We start from the raw sequence: 26,823 nt of genomic DNA on the forward strand, positions 1-26,823 counted from the left end.
AGTAATAGTAATGTCTAGGAGAACTCATGGAGAAGCATGTGATCAGTTTGGTCAGGTGATGGATATGTTCGTCTCTGATTTGCTAGTCATGATTATATTCTAAATGAGGATGTGATCACAGGAAATCAGAGCTTTGCAAATCTATCAGTTGATCAAACAAATTACATGCTTCTCCATGAGTTCACCTAGACATGACCATCACTAACATATTAACCTCCCTAGTGGTATTGACGGTTATACAAGTCCATACAAAACATGCCGTGATTGTGAACAGTATTGATGAGGGGTTTGAGGAGGTCATCTCAACTTCTGTAGGCTCCAGTTGGGTCATTTGCATGCATCAGGAGCCGTACGGAGGATGCAGCAGAACACCTGGCAGCTGTAAAAAGTGAAAAGGAATACGGCCCGGGGATCTGTTATTTGTTTACTGCTCTGTATTTGGGAGATAGAGGCCGGGGGAGGGAAGGGGGGGGGGCTCTGTATGTTTGCTTGGCTTTTTAGGGACATAAATAAATGATTCATATATGCATTGGTTGAAGTAATGCATCATGGGAGTTCCTTCTTATTCATATAAAGATAACTGCAAATGTCTTCTGTTTTACAGAGAAACTCCAACCTAGAATTGAACTTTATCCCAATCAGTAGCTGATACCCCCTTTTACATGAGAAATATAATGCTTTTCACAAACAGACCATCAGGGGGCGCTGTGTGACTGATTTTCTGCTGAAACCCCTCCCACAAGAAGCTCTGAGTACCGCGGTACTTTGGGCAGTTTGTTACAATGTAACAAAGTTCACAGACAGGAATTAGCTGTTTACAGCTGTCTCTAACAGCCAAAACAGCTAGGAGCAGCTACATAACCTGCCCACAGTAAAAATGTCACCATGTAATACATGTCAGAATGTAAATCGGGGAGAGGAAAGATTTTACAATGAGCAAACACTGACTAAATCATTTATACATAATTATTGTAAAAAATGAAGCACTTTTTTTACTACATTATTTTCACTGGAGTTCCTCTTTAAAGAGAACCCGAGGTGTGTTTAAAGAATGTTATCTGCATACAGAGGCTGGATCTGCCTATACAGCCCAGTCTCTGTTGCTATCCCAAACCCCACTAAGGTCCCCCTGCACTCTGCAATCCCTCATAAATCACAACCGTGCTGTGAGGCTGTGTTTACATCTGTAGTGTCAGTCTCAGCTGCTCCCCCGCCTCCTGCATAGCTCCGGTCCCTGCCCCCATCCCTTCCCTCCAATCAGCAGGGAGGGAAGGGATGCAGGCGGGGACTGGAGTTCTGCAGGAGGCGGGGAGAGCAGCAGACTGACACTATAGAGATAAACACAGCCAGCTCTGACAAGCTGTTTGTCAGCAGCGTGGCTGTGATTTATGAGGGATTGCAGAGTGCAGGGGGGCCTTAGGGGGGTTTGGGATAGCAACAGAGGCTGGGCTTAGTGTTGGGCGAACAGTGTTCGCCACTGTTCGGGTTCTGCAGAACATCACCCTGTTCGGGTGATGTTCGAGTTCGGCCGAACACCTGACGGTGCTCGGCCAAACCGTTCGGCCACATGGCCGAACTAAGAGCGCATGGCCGAACGTTCCCCGAACGTTCGGCTAGCGCTGTGATTGGCCGAACGGGTCACGTGGTTCGGGCCCGAACGCGCTCTGATTGGCCGAACGGTCACGTGGTTCGGGTAAATAAATACCCGAACCACGTCATATCTCCGCCATTTGTCTGTGGGTTTAGCTTTGGGTAGGCAGGCAGGGTAGTTCGCTCTCCAGCCACGCTAGCCAGGGTCCCCCCCAGTCATTGTGTGTTGCTGCTGGGAACAGTAGTACACCGCTCGCTCAGCCACACTATATATAGCATTGTTTACTGCCACTGTGTACCTCGCTCAGCCACGCTATATATATAGCATTGTGTTTTCTGACACTCTGTGTACACGGCTTAGGCTAGCCTGACTAATATAGCATTGTGTGTACTGCCACTGTGCACCTCGCTCAGCCACGCTATATATAGCATTGTGTGTACTGCCACTGTGCACCTCGCTCAGCCACGCTATATATAGCATTGTGTGTACTGCCACTGTGCACCTCGCTCAGCCACGCTATATATATAGCATTGTGTTTTCTGACACTCTGTGTACACGGCTTAGCCTGACTTATATAGCATTGTGTGTACTGCCACTGTGCACCTCGCTCAGCCACGCTATATATAGCATTGTGTGTACTGCCACTGTGCACCTCGCTCAGCCACGCTATATATAGCATTGTGTGTACTGCCACTGTGCACCTCGCTCAGCCACGCTATATAAAGCATTGTGTGTACTGCCACTGTGCACCTCGCTCAGCCACGCTATATATAGCATTGTGTGCACTGCCACTGTGCACCTCGCTCAGCCACGCTATATATAGCATTGTGTGTACTGCCACTGTGCACCTCGCTCAGCCACGCTATATATAGCATTGTGTGTACTGCCACTGTGCACCTCGCTCAGCCACGCTATATATATAGCATTGTGTTTTCTGACACTCTGTGTACACGGCTTAGGCTAGCCTGACTAATATAGCATTGTGTGTACTGCCACTGTGCACCTCGCTCAGCCACGCTATATATAGCATTGTGTGTACTGCCACTGTGCACCTCGCTCAGCCACGCTATATATAGCATTGTGTGTACTGCCACTGTGCACCTCGCTCAGCCACGCTATATATAGCATTGTGTTTACTGCCACTCTGTGTACACCGCTCAGCCAGACTATATACCGTTGTTTACTGACACTCTGTGTACACCGCTCAGCCAGACTATATACCATTGTTTACTGACACTCTGTGTACACGGCTCAGCCTGACTATAAAGCATTGTGTGTACTGCCACTGTGCACCTCGCTCAGCCACGCTATATATATAGCATTGTGTTTTCTGACACTCTGTGTACACGGCTTAGCCTGACTAATATAGCATTGTGTGTACTGCCACTGTGCACCTTGCTCAGCCACGCTATATATAGCATTGTGTGTACTGCCACTGTGCACCTCGCTCAGCCACGCTATATATAGCATTGTGTGTACTGCCACTGTGCACCTCGCTCAGCCACGCTATATATATAGCATTGTGTTTTCTGACACTCTGTGTACACGGCTTAGCCTGACTAATATAGCATTGTGTGTACTGCCACTGTGCACCTCGCTCAGCCACGCTATATATAGCATTGTGTTTTCTGACACTCTGTGTACACGGCTTAGCCTGACTAATATAGCATTGTGTGTACTGCCACTGTGCACCTCGCTCAGCCACGCTATATATAGCATTGTGTTTTCTGACACTCTGTGTACACGGCTTAGCCTGGCTCTATAGCATTGTGTGTACTGCCACTGTGCACCTCGCTCAGCCACGCTATATATAGCATTGTGTTTACTGCCACTCTGTGTACACCGCTCAGCCAGACTATATACCGTTGTTTACTGACACTCTGTGTACACCGCTCAGCCAGACTATATACCATTGTTTACTGACACTCTGTGTACACGGCTCAGCCTGACTATAAAGCATTGTGTGTACTGCCACTGTGCACCTCGCTCAGCCACGCTATATATAGCATTGTGTTTAATGACACTCTGTGTACACGGCTTAGCCAGACTATATAGCATTGTGTGTACTGCCACTCTGTGTACACCGCTCAGCCAGACTATATAGCATTGTGTTTACTTCCACTCTGTGTCTGCTGGGCCTGGGAACAGTAGTACACCGCTCACCCACCACTGTATAGCATTGTGCTCTGTGTCGCTGCTGGGAATAGTGGTACTGTATAGCATTTCTGTACTGCCACTGTACTGCTGCCAGTCAGCGTGTACTGTAAGGATAAGTGAAATGAGGAAGAAATCCGGTGAAAGAGGAAGGGGCAAGGGAAGAGGTGTTTCCCCTGACGGTTCACGTACAGGCCACAGGGGAGCACCCAAGAAAACCCACTCAATACCGCCCATGTTGTCCAGGACAACAACCCTCACAAATCCAAAAGAACAGGACCAGATAATTACTTGGATGACCTCTCAAGCGTCCAGCAGTGGGTTAAGCAGCACCAGCACATCACGCACGAGGTCCGAGTCCTCAGCCAGTTACAAGGAGCCAGTGGGCACAAAGCTGACACAACCGGCAGCGACACCACGCACACAACTGCCAGATAACCAGTCCTATGAATTACCTCAGGACACAATGGGGTATTCGCAGGAGCTTTTCCCAGCCCAACAAACTTCCACCTATGAAAGGTCAATGGAGGAACAGCCAGAAATGTTGTGCCCGGATTCACAACCATTAACTGTGGGAAATGCACCGCGCACTGAAATACAAGGCGAGTCCGAGGAGGACTCGGAAACCCAAATCCCAGAGCAAGTTGGGCAGGAGGGGTTGCAATTGCAGGAGGTCGGCCGACAAGATCTGGAAGACGACGTTGGAGTGAGCTGCGCAGAGGTTGTTCTGGGGAGCTCTACTCCACGGCGGCGGCCCCCCACAATGACATATGACGAGTTTGAGGAGATGGAAGAGGAGGGTATGGACAATGTGGACAAAGACCCAGATTTTATTTGTGAACGAGAACATCGCCGTCGTAGCAGCAGCACAGATGAGTCTGTTGAAGAACCCACTGCTGCACGAGTTCGCCTTGTGCCACAAGGTAGGCGGCGCGCAATTTCAGGCACCACAAGCGTGGAAGTTAGAGTGAGAGGCAAAAGAGGAGGAAACAGAAATCGCCAGCAAGGAGGCAGGTGCTCCAAAGTCTGGGCTTTCTTTGAAGACTGCACTGAGGATGTTACCATGGCGATTTGCAAGGTGTGCAAGACTCGCCTGAGCAGGGGGAAAAGTATTAACAACCTCTCCACCACCAGCATGAGCCGCCACATGCTATCCAAACATCCCACTCTGTGGGCAAACGCGGCAGGACAGGGTACCAGCAACACTGCCTCCCTTGGGTTCACCAGACTCACCACCAGACCCGCCTCAGCAGCAGCAGTAGCCCAGCCATTGCGTGGTTCACAACATTCACAAACATCAGACGACGCTGACACTGTCACTTTCCGGAGTAGTGCTCTTGAGGTCTCCCAGTGTTCATCAAACACAACAACCAACAGCCCTTCCGTGTGCAGCGCTACGGTTCAGTTGTCTGTGTCGGAGATGTTTGAGCGCAAGAGGAAATTGCCAGCAAATGACCCCCGGGCCATGGCAGTAACAGCCAGCATAGCCAAGCTTCTGGCCTGCGAAATGCTGCCACATCGAGTGGTGGAGACAAACAGCTTCAAGGGCATGATGTCAGTGGCCATCCCACGTTACGTGGTTCCCAGCCGCTACCACTTTGCGCGCTCTGCAGTGCCTGAGTTGCATGAGCACGTGGTCAGCAAAATAACCCGAAGCTTGAAGAATGCCGTTGCCTGCAAGGTTCACCTCACCACTGACACTTGGACGAGTGCGTTCGGCCAGGGTCGATACATCTCCCTTACCGTGCACTGGGTGAACCTTGTGGAGCCTGGCAGCGATTCCTCACCTGCTACGGCGCGGGTGTTGCCCACGCCGCAAACAGCTGCACCGCCGTCCCTCCCACTGGATAACAACAGCAGCACCTACCTCTCTGACTCCTTCTCCTCCAACGCATCTCAAAGCTGTACCTCATCCGGAAACGCTAACCCAGCAGCAGTAGGATCGTGGAAGCAGTGCAGCACAGCTGTTGGCATGCGTCAGCAAGCGTTGCTGAAGCTGATCTGCCTTGGGGATAAGCAGCACACAGGGGAGGAAATTTGGAAGGGAATAAAGGAACAGACGGATTTGTGGCTGGCACCGCTGGACTTGAAACCGGGCATGGTTGTGTGTGATAATGGGAGTAATCTCATTCGCGCTTTAAGGTTGGCTAAGCTGACACACATCCCTTGCCTGGCGCACGTGATGAACCTAGTAGTTCAGCGGTTCCTGAGGACATACCCAGGCGTGGCCGATCTTCTGTTGAAGGTGCGTCGAGTGGCCAAACATTGTAGAAATTCCAGTACTGCTTCGGGGGCACTCGCCAAGATGCAGGAGCGCTTCAATCTCCCCCACCATCGCTTGCTGTGTGATGTCCCTACGCGCTGGAATTCTACGCTGCACATGCTAGCACGCTTTTGTGAGCAGAAGAGTGCAGTGGTCCAGTACATGAAGGCGCAGTACCGAGGCGCATCCGGCCAGCTGCCAAGCTTCTGTGGATCCGATTGGGCCAACATGTTGGACCTCTGCCAAGTCCTCCAAAATTTTGAGCAATCCACGTTGCTTGTGACCAGTGACAACTCTTCAGTCAGCATTACCATACCACTGCTGTGTTTACTGAAGAGGTCAATGTTGAAAATCAAGGAAACAGCTGTCATGATGCAACTGGGGGAATCTGAAGGAGAAAACGATCAGCGTGATGGTACCAACATCAGGCCATCCGCCTCAGGGAACGCTGGCCCCAGCAGCTATGACGAAGAAGAGGAGGAGGAACAGCTGGAGTTGGAGCAGGAATTTCATGCCACCACTGACGAGGGCCAGAGCGGTGCACGTTGGACTTCCACAATTCAGCGCGAATGGTCAGCAGAAGCAGACCAGGAGGAAGGTGACGACTATGATGCATCACAACAACTATCACAACACTCACAAGAGGATTTTGAGGATTCTGGTAGGACTCTTGCACACATGGCTCAATTCATGCTAGACTGCATTGAACGCGACCCACGCATTGTGCGCATTCTGGACAACACCAATTACTGGGTTTATACCCTTCTGGATCCACGGTACAAACACAATGTTCCAAAACTGCTTGAAGAAAGAGTCAGACAGGTCAAAATGGAAGAATACCAGCAGGCCCTTGTGGAGACTTTAGAGAGGAGATTGACATCCTCCCCCTCCTCTAGCCAGTTGTACGCCGACAGACTGACTTCCGCAAACCCAGGACGACCAGGAGGGCAGCAAACAACGCAAGCCGCAGCTAGTGCCCAAAAGGGAACGGTATCGGCAGTGTCCTTGGAGTGGGAAAATTTTCTGACACCCATGCAGCAGCAGCCCACTGAACAGGAAGCGTGCAGATCCACCTCCAACACCGATCGCCTGGAGAAGATGGTCAAGGACTACATGTCAGATGACGTAGCTGTGTCGAACAATCCATCTGCACCCTTCAACTATTGGGTATCGAAGCTAGACACCTGGCACGAACTGGCAATGTACGCAATAGAGGTGCTGGCTTGCCCGGCAGCCAGCGTTATGTCGGAACGCTGTTTCAGTGCTGCCGGAGGCATCGTCACAGATCGGCGTATCCGCCTCTCCACAGAAAATGCAGACCGTCTGACTCAAATTAAAATGAATCAATCCTGGATTGGAAACGACTACGCAACACTCCAGGACCCCAACCAAGTAACATGACCAATGAACATCTGGGATGGTGTAGCGTTACCGGTCCCTGTTTATTGAACCTCTCATCTGTATTACATTTATGACTGCATGGCGGCAAAAAGCATTGCTGCTATATCCGCACGCTTTTTGTCCTCATGCAAGGCCTGGGTTGTTGTGTCTCACAAAGCGTGGCCTTCTCCTCCTGCGCCTGCTCCTGTTCCATCACGTGTGCTGCTGCTGCTGCTGGGTTAGCGTTGCCGGTCCCTGTTTATTGAACCACTTATCTTTATTACATTTATGACTGCATGGCGGTACCTCATGCAAGGCCTGGGTTGTTGTGTCTCACAAAGCGTGGCCTTCTCCTCCTGCGCCTCCTCCTGTTCCATCACGTCTGCTGCTGCTGGGTTAGCGTTGCCGCGTGGTCCCTGTTTATTAAACCACTTATCTTTATTAAATTTATGACTGCATGGCGGTACAAAGCATGCTATCCGCACGCTTCTTGTCCTCATGCAAGGCCTGGGTTGTTGTGTCTCACAAAGCGTGGCCTTCTCCTCCTGCGCCTCCTCCTGTTCCATCACGTCTGCTGCTGCTGGGTTAGCGTTGCCGCGTGGTCCCTGTTTATTGAACCACTTATCTTTATTAAATTTATGACTGCATGGCGGTACAAAGCATGCTATCCGCACGCTTCTTGTCCTCATGCAAGGCCTGGGTTGTTGTGTCTCACAAAGCGTGGCCTTCTCCTCCTGCGCCTCCTCCTGTTCCATCACGTCTGCTGCTGCTGGGTTAGCGTTGCCGCGTGGTCCCTGTTTATTGAACCACTTATCTTTATTACATTTATGACTGCATGGCGGTACCTCATGCAAGGCCTGGGTTGTTGTGTCTCACAAAGCGTGGCCTTCTCCTCCTGCGCCTGCTCCTGTTCCATCACGTGTGCTGCTGCTGCTGCTGGGTTAGCGTTGCCGGTCCCTGTTTATTGAACCACTTATCTTTATTACATTTATGACTGCATGGCGGTACCTCATGCAAGGCCTGGGTTGTTGTGTCTCACAAAGCGTGGCCTTCTCCTCCTGCGCCTCCTCCTGTTCCATCACGTCTGCTGCTGCTGGGTTAGCGTTGCCGCGTGGTCCCTGTTTATTAAACCACTTATCTTTATTAAATTTATGACTGCATGGCGGTACAAAGCATGCTATCCGCACGCTTCTTGTCCTCATGCAAGGCCTGGGTTGTTGTGTCTCACAAAGCGTGGCCTTCTCCTCCTGCGCCTCCTCCTGTTCCATCACGTCTGCTGCTGCTGGGTTAGCGTTGCCGCGTGGTCCCTGTTTATTGAACCACTTATCTTTATTAAATTTATGACTGCATGGCGGTACAAAGCATGCTATCCGCACGCTTCTTGTCCTCATGCAAGGCCTGGGTTGTTGTGTCTCACAAAGCGTGGCCTTCTCCTCCTGCGCCTCCTCCTGTTCCATCACGTCTGCTGCTGCTGGGTTAGCGTTGCCGCGTGGTCCCTGTTTATTGAACCACTTATCTTTATTACATTTATGACTGCATGGCGGTACCTCATGCAAGGCCTGGGTTGTTGTGTCTCACAAAGCGTGGCCTTCTCCTCCTGCGCCTGCTCCTGTTCCATCACGTGTGCTGCTGCTGCTGCTGGGTTAGCGTTGCCGGTCCCTGTTTATGGAACCTCTTATCTTTATTACATTTATGACTGCATGGCGGTACAAAGCATGCTATCCGCACGCTTCTTGTCCTCATGCAAGGCCTGGGTTGTTGTGTCTCACAAAGCGTGGCCTTCTCCTCCTGCGCCTCCTCCTGTTCCATCACGTCTGCTGCTGCTGGGTTAGCGTTGCCGCGTGGTCCCTGTTTATTGAACCACTTATCTTTATTAAATTTATGACTGCATGGCGGTACAAAGCATGCTATCCGCACGCTTCTAGTCCTCATGCAAGGCCTGGGTTGTTGTGTCTCACAAAGCGTGGCCTTCTCCTCCTGCGCCACCCTCCTCCTGTTCCATCACGTGTGCTGCTGCTGGGTTAGCGTTACCGGTCCTTTTTCCTGGAACCTCTTATATGTATTACATTTATGACTGCATGCCGACAAAAAGCATGTTACCTGTGCAAAGAAAACAGACATTTCCCGCATTTAAAAGACAGTTTTCCCTTTGAAACTTTAAAATCGATTTTCTCAAAAACTATAACCTCTTTTTGCTAAAAAAAATTTTCCTCTTGTACCCACTCCCAAGGTGCACATACCCTGTAAATTTGGGGTATGTAGCATGTAAGGAGGCTTTACAAAGCACAAAAGTTCGGGTCCCCATTGACTTCCATTATGTTCGGAGTTCGGGTCGAACACCCGAACATCGCGGCCATGTTCGGCCTGTTCGGCCCGAACCCGAACATCTAGATGTTCGCCCAACACTAGCTGGGCTGTATAGGCAGATCCAGCCTCTGTAAGCAGATAATATTCTTCAAACCCACCTCGGGTTCTCTTTAAAGGACAAGTAAAGTGAGATGGATACGGAGGCTGCAATATTTATTTCCTTATAAACAATACAAATTGCCTGGCTGACCTGCTGATCATCTGTTTCTAATATTTTTAGCCATAGACCCTAAACAAACATGCCAATGAGATATTTCAATGAGGTCTGACTGAATTTACTGCATGCTTGTTTCAGGTGTGAGCAACTGTATTGTTTAAAAGGAAATAAATATGGCAACCTCCATATTCCCCTTTCTTCTTCTTTAAGAAGACAAATTTTTATCTAACATACTTTTTTTTAGGTTCCTTTTAGACTCTAACAAAGGCCTAGTGGTTTTCGTTCACTGTGACCCCATCGAGTATTCTGTAACACTCCTATCTCCCTAGACCCACCCCTAGAGTCATATTTATTCATGAATTGCACTTATAAGAGGAATTGTAGACTTAAGCTGGCCACTAACTGTCCAATTTCTAGCGAGAAATCGTTCGAGCGATCAGAAATTCTGATCGGAAGTGAAATATTGTAATAAATCGTTCACTACACCATCATTGAACCAATCTTTACTTCCTATCTATCACAACCAACAAGAAAATCCAAATTTTGGTTCGACGAAAATTCATTCGGGTGACATATTTTTCACTCGTTCATAATCGATTGTGTCCACCAATGGAGGTTATTTACAACCAATCCGATCAGAATTTCTGATCGCTCGAACTATTTCTCGCTAGAAATTGGACCGTTAGTGGCCACCTTTAGAGTTGAATTAGTATGACTCTGTGAAATTATATGGCTATAGGCACACTGCTCACCAGCCATTGGATGTGTGCTTGGCCTTTGCAGGACATAAAGGAATAATTTACATAATCACTCACTAAACAGGAGTGGTGCATTATGGGAGTTATTTTTTGCAGACCTGAAACTGAATAACTGCAAATACCTTCTCTTTCAAGAAGGAAGAATTATATTCAGCAAATACAGTATTAATATGATCTGACCCAGGACATTGTATCTAGCACTGACCCTGCTCGATCCCATCCTTTTATACTTAGGTAATACACCACTGCAAGGTTACTGTATATCCAGGTTATATCCATCATATGCATATTACTTGTTTATATTTGTATGTACAATTACAACTTGTAATTGTATGTATACATGCTTTACATCACTGGCATTTTGAAGAGAAATATTTGTGTTCAATAATTTTTTTAGTTTTTTTAAATATGCTCTATAATGACATTTTTTTTTCAGAAAAAAACATAACTGAAGTAAAACAATGTAGATGTGGAAGTGTTATTTAATGATATGCTAAGCAGCTTGATACAATGGGTAAGCATATGGGCTAACCCACCACTGATGCCAGATGCTTTATAAAGACGCCATCCATAATCCTTGAAATACACAATCATTTCTTAGCCAAATGACTTGTTATTTACTATGATTACAGCAATGTTCCTGTTTCCATAAGGGAATTATGTAAATGTCTATTTGCTTGCATTTACTGCTTGCCTTTCCCGGGGACCAATGTTTCTTCTTTTTTTCTCAAGCACCAACTATGGATCTTGCTTTTCCTACTTCCAGGTAGAAGCACAATAGCATTAATAGCATTTGAAAAAAGCTAAAGAACTACCGGAAACATTTCTCTTGTAATTATGTAAAGTGTGCTCTGAAAGATGCTTACTAATATGAAATAAAACTGATTTCCTAAAGCAGGAACCTAAAATGAACTGTCATCCATGTTTAAAGCTCATTCCATCTGTTGGCATATAGATAACAAATTGTTAATCTATTTACTCACCTGGGGTTTCTTCCAGGCCCTCGCAGATGTCTCAGTCCCTCACCACAGCCACAGTCCTCCACGGCGTCCCCGCTTGGAACTGCTGCACAGGCGCAGTACGCACCAGATGACATGGAAGCACAGATGCAGAAGAGTTGACCCTGCCGGCGGGTCGCCATCATTGCGGACGGCCAACAGGGACACCGAGGAGGACCGGGGCTGCGGCGAGGGACTGGGATGGCTGCAAGGGGATGGAAGAAGCCCCAGGTGAGTAAGAAATATATTAGTTATTTTGTCTCAGAAACCCTCCTGGTGGTTCATTTTTTCTGCCAAATAGGCAGAGTGGTAGCTACATGAAACACCACTAGAGGGCGCATGTGTCCCTCTAGTGCGATCGTCGCCGGCATCAATAGCAAACAGGGGAACGCGTATATAACGCGTTCCCCTGTTTGGCTTCTCCTGTCGCCATGCCGACGATCGGAATGACGTCATGGAGGTCAGCCGACGTCCTGACGTCAGACGCCTCCAATCCAGCCCATAGCGCTGCCTGGAACTCATTGGTCCGGGCAGGGGCGTAACTAGAAATCACTGGGCCCCCCTGCGAATATTTGGATGGGGCCCCCCCCATAGGTGCCAAATAATCGTAATGGGGCAGCGTTTCACTGTAAATTAATTGTAAAGTGGGCAGCATTTTACCAGACAATCGTAATGTGGGCCAGAAAATCGTAATGTGGGCAGCGTTCACCAGAAAATCGTAACGTGGACAGCATTCACCAGACAATCGTAACGTGGGCAGTGTTCACCAGAAAATCGTAATGTGGGCCAGAAAATCGTAATGTGGGCAGAGTTCACCAGAAAATCGCAATGTGGGCAGCAGTCACCAGAAAATCGCCATGTGGGCAGCAGTCACCAGAAAATTGCAATGTGGGCATCAGTCACCAGAAAATCCTAATGTGGGCAGCAGTCACCAGAATATCGTAATGTGGGCAGCAGTCACCAGAAAATCCTAATGTGGGCAGCAGTCAGTCACCAGAATGTCGTAATGTGGGCAGCAGACACCAGAAAATCCTAATGTGGGCAGCAGTCACCAGAAAATCCTTATGTGGGCAGCATACACCAGAAAATCGTAATGTGGGCAGCAGACACCAGAAAATCGCAATGTGGGCAGCAGACACCTGAAAATCGCAATGTGGGCAGCAGTCACCTGAAAATCGTAATGTGGGCAGCAGACACCTGAAAATCGTAATGTGGGCAGCAGACACCTGAAAATCGTAATGAGGGCAGCAGACACCTGAAAATCGCAATGTGGGCAGCAGTGACCAGAAAATCGTAATGTGGGCAGAGTTCACCAGAAAATCGCAATGTGGGCAGCAGTCACCAGAAAATCGCCATGTGGGCAGCAGTCACCAGAAAATTGCAATGTGGGCATCAGTCACCAGAAAATCCTAATGTGGGCAGCAGTCACCAGAATATCGTAATGTGGGCAGCAGTCACCAGAAAATCCTAATGTGGGCAGCAGTCAGTCACCAGAATGTCGTAATGTGGGCAGCAGACACCAGAAAATCCTAATGTGGGCAGCAGTCACCAGAAAATCCTTATGTGGGCAGCAGTCACCAGAAAATCCTTATGTGGGCAGCATACACCAGAAAATCGTAATGTGGGCAGCAGACACCAGAAAATCGCAATGTGGGCAGCAGACACCTGAAAATCGCAATGTGGGCAGCAGTCACCAGAAAATCGCAATGTGGGCAGCAGACACCAGAAAATCCTAATGTGGGCAGCATACACCTGAAAATCGTAATGTGGGCAGCAGACACCAGAAAATCGTAATGTGGGCAGCAGACACCTGAAAATCGCAATGTGGGCAGCAGACACCTGAAAATCGTAATGTGGGCAGCAGACACCTGAAAATCGTAATGTGGGCAGCAGACACCTGAAAATCGTAATGAGGGCAGCAGACACCTGAAAATCGCAATGTGGGCAGCAGTGACCAGAAAATCGTAATGTGGGCAGAGTTCACCAGAAAATCGCAATGTGGGCAGCAGTCACCAGAAAATCGCCATGTGGGCAGCAGTCACCAGAAAATTGCAATGTGGGCATCAGTCACCAGAAAATCCTAATGTGGGCAGCAGTCACCAGAATATCGTAATGTGGGCAGCAGTCACCAGAAAATCCTAATGTGGGCAGCAGTCAGTCACCAGAATGTCGTAATGTGGGCAGCAGACACCAGAAAATCCTAATGTGGGCAGCAGTCACCAGAAAATCCTTATGTGGGCAGCAGTCACCAGAAAAATCGCAATGTGGGCAGCAGTCACCAGAAAATCGCAATGTGGGCAGCAGTCACCAGAAAATCCTAATGTGGGCAGCATACACCAGAAAATCGTAATGTGGGCAGCAGACACCAGAAAATCGCAATGTGGGCAGCAGACACCTGAAAATCGCAATGTGGGCAGCAGACACCTGAAAATCTAAATGTGGGCAGCAGACACCTGAAAATCTAAATGTGGGCAGCAGACACCTGAAAATCGTAATGTGGGCAGCAGACACCTGAAAATCGCAATGTGGGCAGCAGTGACCAGAAAATCGCAATGTGGGTAGCAGTGACCCGAAAATCGTAATGTGGGCAGCAGACACCTGAAAATCACAATGTGGGCAGCAGACACCTGAAAATCGTAATGTGGGCAGCAGACACCAGAAAATCGCAATGTGGGCAGCAGACACCAGAAAATCGCAATGTGGGCAGCAGACACCAGAAAATCATAATGTGGGCAGCAGACACCTGAAAATCGTAATGTGGGCAGCAGACACCTGAAAATCGTAATGTGGGCAGCAGACACCTGAAAATCGTAATGTGGGCAGCAGACACCAGAAAATCATAATGTGGGCAGCAGACACCAGAAAATCGCAATGTGGGCAGCAGTGACCAGAAAATCGCAATGTGGGCAGCAGTGACCAGAAAATCGTAATGTAGGCAGCAGACACCAGAAAATCGCAATGTGGGCAGCAGACACCAGAAAATCGCAATGTGGGCAGCAGTGACCAGAAAATCGTAATGTGGGCAGCAGACACCAGAAAATCGTAATGTGGGCAGCAGTGACCAGAAAATCGTAATGTGGGCAGCAGACACCTGAAAATCGTAATGTGGGCAGCAGACACCAGAAAATCGCAATGTGGGCAGCAGACACCTGAAAATCGCAATGTGGGCAGCAGTGACCAGAAAATCGTAATGTGGGCAGCAGACACCAGAAAATCACAATGTGGGCAGCAGACACCAGAAAATCACAATGTGGGCAGCAGTGACCAGAAAATCATAATGTGGGCAGCAGACACCTGAAAATCACAATGTGGGCAGCAGTGACCAGAAAATCACAATGTAGGCAGCAGACACTAGAAAAAAAAATGCACCTGTGAAAAAAAAACAATTCACTTACCTGACAGAAGTCTTCTCCTCTCCCGGCATCTGGCTCGCAGCTCCCCGAGTCCTCCTGCAGCACATCTCCCGCGCTGACAGGCAGAGTGCAGGGCTACGGCAAGATGGCTGCCGAAGCCCTGTACTAGAGACACAAATAGTCTCTAGTGTAGGGCTTCTTCGGCGGCCATCTTGCCGTAGCCCTGCTCTGCCTGCCGGAGACTATGCAGGCTGCTGGAGCGGGGAATGAACTGGCGCAGCGTCTATTAGACGCTGCGGCCAGTTGAGCACCTTGCTGGGGGGTCCAGAGCAGCGCTCCCCCCACGCACAGTGAGCGGGCCCCAGAGCAGCCCCGGGCGGCCGGGCCCCCCTGCGGCTGAGAGAGTCGCATCCCCGGTAGGTACGCCGGTGGTGACAGCCTTTCCTCCTCCGGGCCCCTGACTTGCTAGGGGCCCCCCTGCAACTGCAGGGGCTGCAGGGTCTATTCCTACGCCCCTGGGTCCGGGCAGTGCAGGGCTCTGGCGGGGGCCTCTTCCGCCGCTGCGTGCGGGCGATCGCCACAGAGCGGCGGCGATTAAACTGTGCGCGGCTAGCAAAGTACTAGCTGCGCGTACAGCACTTTAAATGGGGCAAATCGCCCCACCAGGGGCTGAGATATCCTCCTGCGCGGCATAGCCCGAGCTCAGCTCGGGCTTACCGCCAGGAAGGTTAAGTTTGCCTTATTTATAAAGGGGTCTTCTGATCTTTATGGCATTGAGCACTACTTTGATTGTCTATCATAGCTTGATATTAGAGGTCCCACCTACTTGAATAGGGTAACTGATCAGTAGCAATGACAAAAAGGTAGCAGTACACAGACCAATGAATTGTATTGTAGCCACATATCACAACTTTTTAAAATGCTGATAACCGCAAAGTACAAAAAAAATACCAAACTGACAACAAAATAGGGTTTGAATCAAATATCACTGTTTGCAATTACAGTCTAGGGAGCTCTCCACTACAAAAACAGAGAATGCAATCCAGCAGTCATAAAGGGGCATTCAGTCTGACCAGCCATTTATAAATATAAGGACTGACAAAAGAGTGGAGATCTTTACAACTGATAACAACTTTTATAAACAATGCCTCTTTTACATGAGCAGCTGCACCCATGCAATGGTTTGTCACTTGCTAGTGCTTGGCACAGACAGTGGAGAGGTATCTATCCCATGGAGACTGTGACATATCGAATGCATCATGGAGTCACAAATGCAAGTTTCATTGCAAGCAACCAAAATGACATTTTTGGTTTAAATCAACTGTTTTTTTCCTCTCCTTCCTGCCTCTGCTAGCAAGCACTGGCAGTTTTGTGTGAAATATGTACCTAGCATTTTTGGGTAGTTATATAGCTCATCCATCAGATGAAGATTAGATATCAGCCTGACAGAACCAATTTAAAGCATCCTTCTCCAGACTGATCGGCCCCGATCTCAGCAGGAAATCTGACATTTAGCTCTGCGGTCCGAGCTTCAAAGACTTCCAGCCGAGTTTGTCAACTCTCCCTGGAAGTAGCTGACCTACTGTGACCCAGGAATCCCCAATATCCATATTTCCTTCACATTTTCTTCATAATTCATGGCATAGCAAATCTCTATGCCCATCAAATGTGCACAGGTTGTGGGATTTAGCAGGACACTGGGTTTGAGAGGTATCCTGACCAATCGGACTCCCAGAACTGAAGTAAGACTTCATGTTATTGTTATCGATAAATTCTGATCGACCTAAAAATGTAACTAGGTTTAACATAAACTGTGTGGTTTTGAAGATTATCACACCTATCATGATTCAGATATATTCCTGTGTCCGTGAGAAGAGGCTGGCACATCTCATGTTCCAAAGAGGTGTGTGTGATCCCTGCCCCTAACTCCTCCTTGCTGAAGTGAGGGGTATAACTTAACTGGGCCCAGGTTGTCCAAAGTCCATCATCTAAAATCTTGTCAAATAACGTCAACCAGCAGCCAGCTGGAAGAAAGGATACGCCTGGCATCAACTTATAAGTCGAAGTACGGGAACGAGCGGCGGCGGGGGAACGGAGACTCGTTGAGGAGCGGCGCGGGACATGACAGCTGCTGGAGGCTTGGGGAAGCCCCAGGTAAGTGAAACAACGTGTTTATTTTATATCTACAGTTCCGCTTTAAGGTCTCAAGTATAGGTGCGAAATTCATTTGAAAGATATCCTTTATGTCCGGCGTGATTTTTGTTCCTGGATAAGTAATTTAGGTGGAGGACCATCTTGTAAGAATCTATATGTTGGTTGCTATTGTCAACAGCACAACACACCTTTTGCTCTGGCACCAGCAACTCATTAGAGCTGCAACTCACAGTGACAGCATACAGGAGATAGAGCGGAGACAGCCACTTTTACCTTTCAAGCGGTTTATTAACCTCCCTGGCGTTCTATTAAAATCGCCAGGGAGGCTGCGGGAGGGTTTTTTTCTTATAAAAAAAAACTATTTCATGCAGCCAACTGAAAGTTGGCTGCATGAAAGCCCACTAGATGGCGCTCCGGAGGCGTTCTTTCGATCGCCTCCGGCGCCTAGAATAAACAAGGAAGGCTGCAATGAGCAGCCTTCCTTGTTTTGCTTATATCGTCGCCATAGCGACGAGCGGAGTGACGTCATGGACGTCAGCCGACGTCCTGACGTCAGCCGCCTCCGATCCAGCCCTTAGCGCTGGCCGGAACTATATGTTCCGGCTGCGCAGGGCTCGGGCGGCTGGGGGGACCCTCTTTCGCCGCTGCTCGCGGCGGATCGCCGCAGAGCGGCGGCGATCAGGCAGCACACGCGGCTGGCAAAGTGCCGGCTGCGTGTGCTGCTTTTTATTTCATAAAAATCGGCCCAGCAGGGCCTGAGCGGCGACCTCCGGCGGTAATGGACGGGTATACTCGTCCATACCGTCAAGGAGGTTAAGCAATCAAGCATCTTGTGTTACATGTTGATTTCTTCAGAGTATAAACAGTCTTTCCTATGTCCTATATACATCACATATATTTACAGCATACAGACATGAAGCTAGTATTCTAACTAGGAAGCGTAGAGTGCAGGATAGCATGCAGAAGACGAAGCAGCAGTAGTCTTCTGCCATCTTGTCTATATACTTTTATATGAACATCGAAGAGTTAAAGGTGACATCATCTGAGCCATACCCCCAAGCCTACAATTGGTTTGCATGGGCATGTGACCCACATACACCATTGCTTTATGACCTAGATGCAAGGAATGCAATGCTGTAATGAACAGCGGAGATGCCGCTGCGTGGTCTAGTGACAGGGTGGCTATCTCCGCGTTCAGACCGGCGGTTTCCATGCAGCAACACGCGTCTGGCTTAGCTGGACCTTCTAGTGCACACAGAGGGAGAGCTACGCGTGCTCGCGCCAGGCGACAGGACATTTATACCAGCAGAAGGGGAATCAGCTGATCAGGCCGATCAGCTGATCCCAGCTGGACTCTGGATTGGCTGAGTGGCTCGGGCGGAGCTGCACAGCACTGCAAGTATATATAGATCTTGCTTGTCAGTTGCTGGTTGTCTGCCGTTGCGAATACTTACGTGTGAGCACTCAGACCACAGTCAGATCCCACAGTGTGTTAGAACCAGGTGGACCTGGGAATTCACACTTAGCAAGATTACGCTTGTGTTATACTTTAGACCAGTTCCAGGGTGTTGTGACCAAGGACCTCACACCCAAGCTTAGGATCACTGTGTCATTGCTGTGTTATACTTTAGACCAGTTCCGGGGTGTTGTGACCAAGAACCTCACACCCAAGCTTAGGATTACTGTGTCATTGCTGTGTTATACTTTAGACTAGTTCCTGGGTGTCGAGACCACGGACCTCACACCCCAGACTAGGACTCTGCTCTATTTCTGTTATGACTATTTGCTCTGTCGACCTCTCTATTGCTTTCTGATTCGGTACCCCTGCATATCTACCTGCCTGTTGCCAGACCCTGCCTGTACCCGGTTACCGACTCAGCCTTCTGTCTCTGTACCTTATCTGCTCGTGTGTTGCCGACCTGGCCTGCCCGACCTTCCAGGCTGTCACTCACCCCTTGAGTGCTCAGCCTAGCAGTGACACAATTCCACCAAGTGTCAGTTGCAACTAGGACTCCTGCTCCTCAGAGAGTCCGGCCTGTTATCAGTCAGTGGACTCTTCCCCTGGAGTCCCCTGGCTGCAGTACAGTCTATATCTGATCTTCAGATATCCCTGGTTGCCAGGTCCTCACTATTCCCTCTCTTAAGGAGATAGTCCCTGCACTTCCCAGGGCCACCTGCCCCTTGGGTGGATCTTGGCCAAGCTGCCTGTATCTCCCACCTCACTGGAGATAGCCTACAGTTACACCAAACACTTACACTTATAGGTGTCCAGAGGTTAGTCATACTTGTATTATTGGTGATTCTGCAGATCATCCATAATCAGGTATACATCTGTATTGTTGATGATTCTGCAGATCATCAATAATCAGATTCTCTCTGTGTGCTGACACCGATCGTTACAAATGCTTTGTAAATATCGGCTTTGTTTCCCGTTTCCATCGTCTAACAGTCGGTACAGTTAGATCTGAAAACATATTATATGTCCTTCGTAGCAGAACATGTTTCTTGTAAATGACTGCATAATTTCTCTCCAAGAAACCATGCTTAAGGAGACCCTGCATCTCAAGTCTTTACCAGACTTTAGTACCTGAGGCCTAGAATTCAAGTATACTTACATTCTAACAGCCCCCCTGAAATGACTTGAGATATGGGTTTCCCCATTAGGGTTCAGACGGTACCTATGAGCCTGTTTTTGTTATGTTTCACCCTTCCATGCTCGTTTCCAAACACACTCTCTCTGCTCTAGGTGAATGCCCCTGGGAGGGAGAGCAAGACCTCTTTTCTCTCTGGGAAGGCCCTTCTTCTAAGCCCTTACCCATTCTCCGCTCAGCATTCTCATCACAGGCGTATTCCTTACATACTCCACTTGACCATGGAAAAGTGAAACTTGTTTGTACCCAAAGCGACGGAGCAGTGCTTCTAGAAAACCACCTTTATACAATCAGCTCCGTCCCATAGGTACCGCTGAAACCTTGTATTATGTGGCTTAGCTTGAAAATATAAGTTTGTGAGATTGTGTACTTGACACCAATCCTCTACTCATGTTTATTTGTTTGCGTAATTTTAAACACAAACTCACCTGTGTAATGATGCATATGATTGCAATCCCCATCACTACGACCAGTGGGTGCAGGAAAAAGGTTTGAACTGCGGAGGCCCAGTCTGAATGCCTCTAGAATATCGCCAGAAACCTTCTCCACCAGGTCAGACTGGAACTCACCTGAATATATTTGTGTTCAACCTCTGTCAGCTCTCCTTGATCATGGTGAAATATCACCTCTAGTTTAGTGTTATGTTTGTTTAACCTTTTTAACAAAGTGTTGTCCTGTGTCAAAACCTGTACCCATTTATCCCATGGTGTGTTATCCAGTACGTCCCCCTTGTAAGATCAAACTTGTCTGAACAATTATGAAAATGTACAGTGAATGTGTCCATGGACATCATGTTTAAAAAAACAAACTTTTCCTTCAGCCCCTGGAAATATTGGTTTGATTTCAGGGCAGATCTTTTGAATGGCCGCTGTGCATTCGGTGCTATTAAGCCAGCAGGCTTCATCACTAAATCTGACTTGTCCGGGCAAACACAGGTACTTATCTGCAAATTGCCAGCATGATGACAAGTCCACTTGTTTTACTTATCCGTCGAGCACCACAAAATGCTGACCTCTCAGGTCATGGTGTAATACATGCAAAAGATCCCTCCCTAGAAAAATCAATAAATCTCTCCTTGTCAAGTCTCAGTTGTAAAGAAGTGTTACCTTCTCATAAGGCTTTAGCCATTTTCTTAAAATCTGCCGTTAACTCAGTCTGCATGGATATACATGCTATTTCCCATGCAGCACCCTTACCATGTGCAATCATCTTTTTGTGAATTGTTCGAATGTGCCTTTGAGTCAGGGCCGGGCCGAGGCATAGGCTGGAGAGGCTCCAGCCTCAGGGCGCAGTATAGGAGGGGGCGCAGAATTCATTCAGCTGTCATTCCTAATTGTGTTTGAAGCAGAAAGAAATAAGAAAAGGGGATACATAGCAGTGACTGCAAGCCAGATAACTAGATATTAAGGTGTTGGGGAGGTTGTGGGCCCTGTGGCGCCTCTTAGTCTAATAGCAATCAGTGTGTGACGGCTGGGGTGGGAGGGATGGAGGGGCGCACATTGGTGTCTCAGCCTTGGGTGCTGGAGGACCTTGTCCCGGCTCTGCTTTGAGTGTACCCCTGAACCTTATAGGTGTTGTGCGTTAGCTGTTCCCAAACCCATGTTCAGATGGGTACCCACATTCTGCTGTCCCAATGTGCCTAATTGTTGAATGACCTCTTTTTAGTCCCATCACCCTTTTATCAGAGAGAGTTCCCGGGGTGCTACCTCTCTACTCTAAAATGCCCCCTGATCTATTAAACTAACATCCCATGTTAACCCTTGTGGCCCTCCCCAGAAGAATACGGTTGGTACTCTCTCTTCAGGGAAATTGATTAGCATACCAATGACAAACGCTATTCCCAACTGTCCTGATTGGACCTTTGCCCCCCTTATGTCCTGAGGCAAAATGCATACCTTCGGTCGGGAAAAATGTACTCTCGACAATCTTTGTATTAAGAGAGTACCTGGTCACTTAACCATCTAACATGAGGATCAGTGGCTGAATATGGACTGTGTAGTATTGTCACATATTGTGACCCGTGTAGTGTGGATGATGTTACCTGTGTTGGCTCTCCCTTTTTGTGGGATCGCTCTCCCCACCCTCTCTGTCACCTGAAAATGTGGCTGGATCTCAATTTTTACTTCTCGTTCCGAGAACCAAAACCCTTCTGATTTCCAGCCTTTACGTGTGTATAGTTGTCTCAGAGACACTCTCTGTTGGTTGCTCCAGAGTGTGATATTGTTCCCTGCCTCTCTCCTGGAGGGGCAGGGACGCTTACTGCTCGTTCCTCTCTAGTCTAGAACCATCTCACTCTGGAAAACCAAGACAAGGTAACCCTGTACCACACACTTCACCTTTTGCATATACCCATTGTAGAGCAATGTACCTTTTAACCAGACTTTGGATCAGTGTCTGGGCTGGGAGAGCATGACATTCAGGAGTAGCATTGCGCTTCCATTAATATCATTCTTCCAGCACACCTGACCCTTCATACCTTATTTATTATTATTATTTATTTATAAAGCGCCAACATATTCCGTGGCGCTGTACAATGTAAGAAAACAAACAAGGGATACATAATGATACAGACAATGCTATACATCAAATATGAACACTGATACAAGATACAGCATTGCTGATTACAATTTGATTTAACATGATGACTAAAATGTATAAATGTCTAACAGTGTGCAAGCAATTAAATTAATAACATTCCATGACACAAAAGGGTGAGAGCCCTGCCCTTGCGAGCTTACAATTTAAAGGAATGGGGTGGAAACAAGAGGTGGGGAAGTATACAGTATATGTACAGGCAGTGCGTAATTAGGTTATTTAGTGGGTGCATGGCCTAAGCTAGACAATATGCTTGTCGGAAAAGGTGGGTTTTGAGGGAGCGTTTAAAGATTTAAAGAGGAGGGGTGAGGCACGTGAGAAGTCTTGTACACGTGAATGTGAGGAGGTAATTGTAGAAGAGGATAGAAGAAGCTCGTGTGCAGATCTTAGATTGCGGTTGGGTTGGTATCTGGAGACTAGTGAGGAGATGTACAGGGGAGAGAGATTGTGGAGAGCAATCGTGCCATGAAATTGGCTTCCATCTGGCACCAATGATCCTTTTCTCTTACCCGACCTGGTCCGTACTGACCAATCTGAGGGTAGTGCAAAAGGATCAGTACCTTTTTCTCCAAACATGAACATGCTTGGGCCTTATGTTCTCATTAACCCCTCATTGTCAATGAGAACGTCTTCTCTTCTCCTCGGTCTACTAGGACGACATGGCAACCTATGATCACCATCAGCACGGTACTCTTCATTATTAAAGCACCTCCTTGGGAAAGAAAAACATATGCACTTTGGATTATGCTTTGCTCAGACAGTGTCTTTAGTCTCTGTCCAATATTGGAAAACTCGTTCTTTTCCACTGCAGCATTGGCCGGAAACTTTTGCTCATCCGACTGACATCTCCATCTCTGCCTCTGCTGCCAGTAATTCAGCTTTCTCGATTCCATATTGGCCAAACTCCTTATCAAAACTTCTTGCGTTGCATGGCCTCCGTACCAAAGACAAGCTCTGAGTCTTCCCAGCCATCTTGGCGCAGTTTTCTCACAGGCGTCCGATGCGCTGAAGTTCCTAATGGGATCTGCCCAAACCCATTGCCTTGGACCACTTCACCTGCGTGTACACTCACAGGCCGCACACATCAGCACCTGCCGCCGGGAACTTCCAGACTCACTCAGCACAGTGCTTATCTCCTCTTGATAAGTTTGCACTTCTCGTATCTGGCCTCCGTAGCCCGCTCTTAACTCTTACAGCTCAGCTCTGAGCTTCTCCTTTTCTCTTGTGCTTGCCTCACAGAGATGTAAGTCGCTGTTTCAAGAAGTCCTAATTACACTGACTCTTGCGCACACCTGGATCACCAATCATCGATCTGGGATCGGCCTAGGGTTTCAGGCACCAACTGTATGAATCTATATGTTGGTTGCTATTGGCAACAGCACAACACACCTTTTGCTCCGGCACCAGCAACTCATTAGAGCTGCAACTCACAGTGACAGCATACAGGAGATAGAGCGGAGACAGCCACCTTCACCTTTCGAGGGGTTTATTAAGCAATCGGGCATCTTGTGTTACATGTTGATTTCGTCAGAGTATAAACAGTCTTTCTTATGTCCTATGTACATCACATATATTTACAGCATACAGACATGAAGCTAGTATTCTAACTAGGAAGCGTAGAGAGCAGGATAGTATGCAGAAGACGAAGCAGCAGTAGTCTTCTGCCATCCTGTCTATATACTTTTATATGAACATCGAAGAGTTAAAGGTGACATCATCTGAGCCATATCCCCAAGCCTACAATTAGTCGACATGGGCATGTGACCCACATACACCATTGCTTTATGACCTAGATGCAAGAAATTCAATGTTTTGTAAATATCGGCTTTGTTTACCATTTCTGTCGTCTAACAGCCGGTACAGTTAGACCTGAAAACATATTATATGCCCTTCGTAGCAGAATATGTTTTTTTGTAAATGACTGCATAATTTCTCTCCAAGAAACCATGCTTAAGGAGACCCTGCATCTCAAGTCTTAACCGGACTTTAGTACCTGAGGCCTAGAATTCAAGTATACTTACATTCTAACACATCTGAATGGGAATTGCGCCGCCAAGTGTGTCTGCATCTCCTGTGGAAGGGCTATATTCAGGGCTTCGCATTTATTATAATTAATTTTGAATAGACTTAGATCTCCAAAGTTTTTGAATTCAATTAATAAATTGGGTAGTGTTATCAGGGGATTTGTAATATAAAAGAGTAAGTCATCAGCATAGGCAGTGACTTTTTGTGATTTCGTGGAGACCGCTATGCCTTTTATGTTTGTTTTTTTTCTGACATGGCATAAGAAGGGTTTCAGGGATAATGCGAAGGTGAGAGGAGAGAGGGGACAACCTTGGCGTGTGCCATTCGATATTTGAAAGGGACCGGAGAGTACTCCATTTATTCGAACTCGCGCAGAGTGATTAGAGTATAATGCAGATATACATCGCAACATTTTAGGGCCCCGACCGATATAAGTAAGAACTTCAGTGATCCACGTCCAGTCCACCCGATCGAAGGCCTTTTCTGCATCAGTTGATAATAGCATACATGGGATACTCCCCGACCGGGCGAACTGGACGAGATCCAAGGTCCGGATGGGGTTGTCTCAGCCTTCACAATTTGGGATTAATCCCACCTGATCCCATTCCACAATATCCCCCACAAGAGGCGCCAGCCTATTGGCTAATTGTTTAGCAAAAATGTTTACATCAAGATTAAGCAGAGAAATAGGCCTGTAGCTTGGACATGCGTTGGGATCTTTGCCTGGTTTATGGATCACTGAGATATGAGATTCTAGAGTTTGGGGAGTAAACGAGACTGATTTCTCAGGGTCAATAATGCCATTACTGTATATTCCGGCGTATAAGACGACCCGGCGTATAAGACGACCCCCCAACTTTTCCAGTTAAAAGAAAGAGTTTGGCATATACTCGCCCTATAAGACTACCCCTCTTCACAACATGCCTCCACTATCCTCCTGGCCTACTCTGTATACACCCTTTGCATATTACTGGGTGCTGCAGTCATCCAGGGGAGGAAAAAGAGTTCAGGCTGTGCCATTTTAGAACTGGGTGTCAGGTGTGGGGTGTCAGTATTTGTACCAGACAGACCTTACCGGGTGCAGCAGCCTTGGCGGAAAGGTCCGCTCTTGTCCTGGGTCCTTCTATGTCCTCCACTGTCCCCCTGCATCATTCATGTTCATGTCCCGTGTTTAAACATTCAAATCTGCAATACAGTAGCATCTTGCGAGCAGCCGCTCGCGTGGGTAACAGGGCAGCTTCCTGGTCCCGGGTCACCTGACTGGTGACGTGTGCGCTCCACAATTCAGTGTCTTCCTCTTCCTATGCACACGTCACCAGTCAGGTGACCCGGAATCAGGAAGCTGCCCTGTTACCCACAAGATGCTACTGTATTGCAGCTTTGAATGTTCAAACATGGGACACGGATATGAATGATGCAGGGGGACAGTGGAGGACATAGAAGGACCCAGGTCATGAGCGGACCCAAGACGCCAAGGCTGCGGCACCCGGTAAGCTCTGCTTGGCACAAATACTGACACCCTGCACCTGACACCCGGCGTATAAGACGACCCCCCACTTTGCAGAAGATTTTCAGGGTTCAAAAAGTCGTCTTATACGCAGGAATATACGGTAAATGTTTTACACAGGTGTGGCAGGAGAATTTGTTTATATTTTTTATAGTACTCAATTGGTAGGCCATCGGGACCTGGTGCTTTACCTGGTTTAATTTGTGCTATAGCTGTTAGTATTTCTGTTTCAAAGCTTTGTTCATCCAGTGCTTCTATTGATTCAGGGGAGAGACAGGGCATTCCAGACTCTTCCAGGTAACTCCTTATTTTACTTTTCAGTGTGTGTATATCCTCTGGAACATTGATTTTAAGATTGTAAAGAGATGAATAAAAATCTCTAGATGAGTTAACAATGGATTCACTGCGTAGTTTCTTGAGTGAGTACTTTTCTTGAGTGAGCGTCTATGATTTGCGGTATATAGTTTATTTGCTGTTGTTGGCGCAAAGCCCTGGCTAAGAGTTGTCCAGACTTGTTGCCATGTGCATAGAAGAGATTCTGGCATCTATATGCCGCTAGTCGGGCTCTATTATGTAGAATTTTTTTTAACGATTCTCTGGCATCTGTGAGTTTATCTAAGTCTGTTCGATCTAGAGATTGTTTATGTTTGGTTTCTAATGCATGTATCTCTGCAGATAAATATTTTAATTTTTGCTCTTTCTCTCTTTTAAGCTTCGAGCCTAACTGAATCAGGTAGCCCCTTAGTACGCAAGTATGCGCTTCCCAGAGGATAGCAGAGGATATGTCATCATTGGCGTTATTGGTAAAATATCTTTCGATTTCTGTTCTGATGTTGGAGACAATCCCATTATCTTCTAACATGGAAATGT

The sequence above is a fragment of the Hyperolius riggenbachi genome, chromosome 4 (genome assembly GCF_040937935.1).
Source record: "Hyperolius riggenbachi isolate aHypRig1 chromosome 4, aHypRig1.pri, whole genome shotgun sequence".
Taxonomy (NCBI): domain Eukaryota; kingdom Metazoa; phylum Chordata; class Amphibia; order Anura; family Hyperoliidae; genus Hyperolius; species Hyperolius riggenbachi.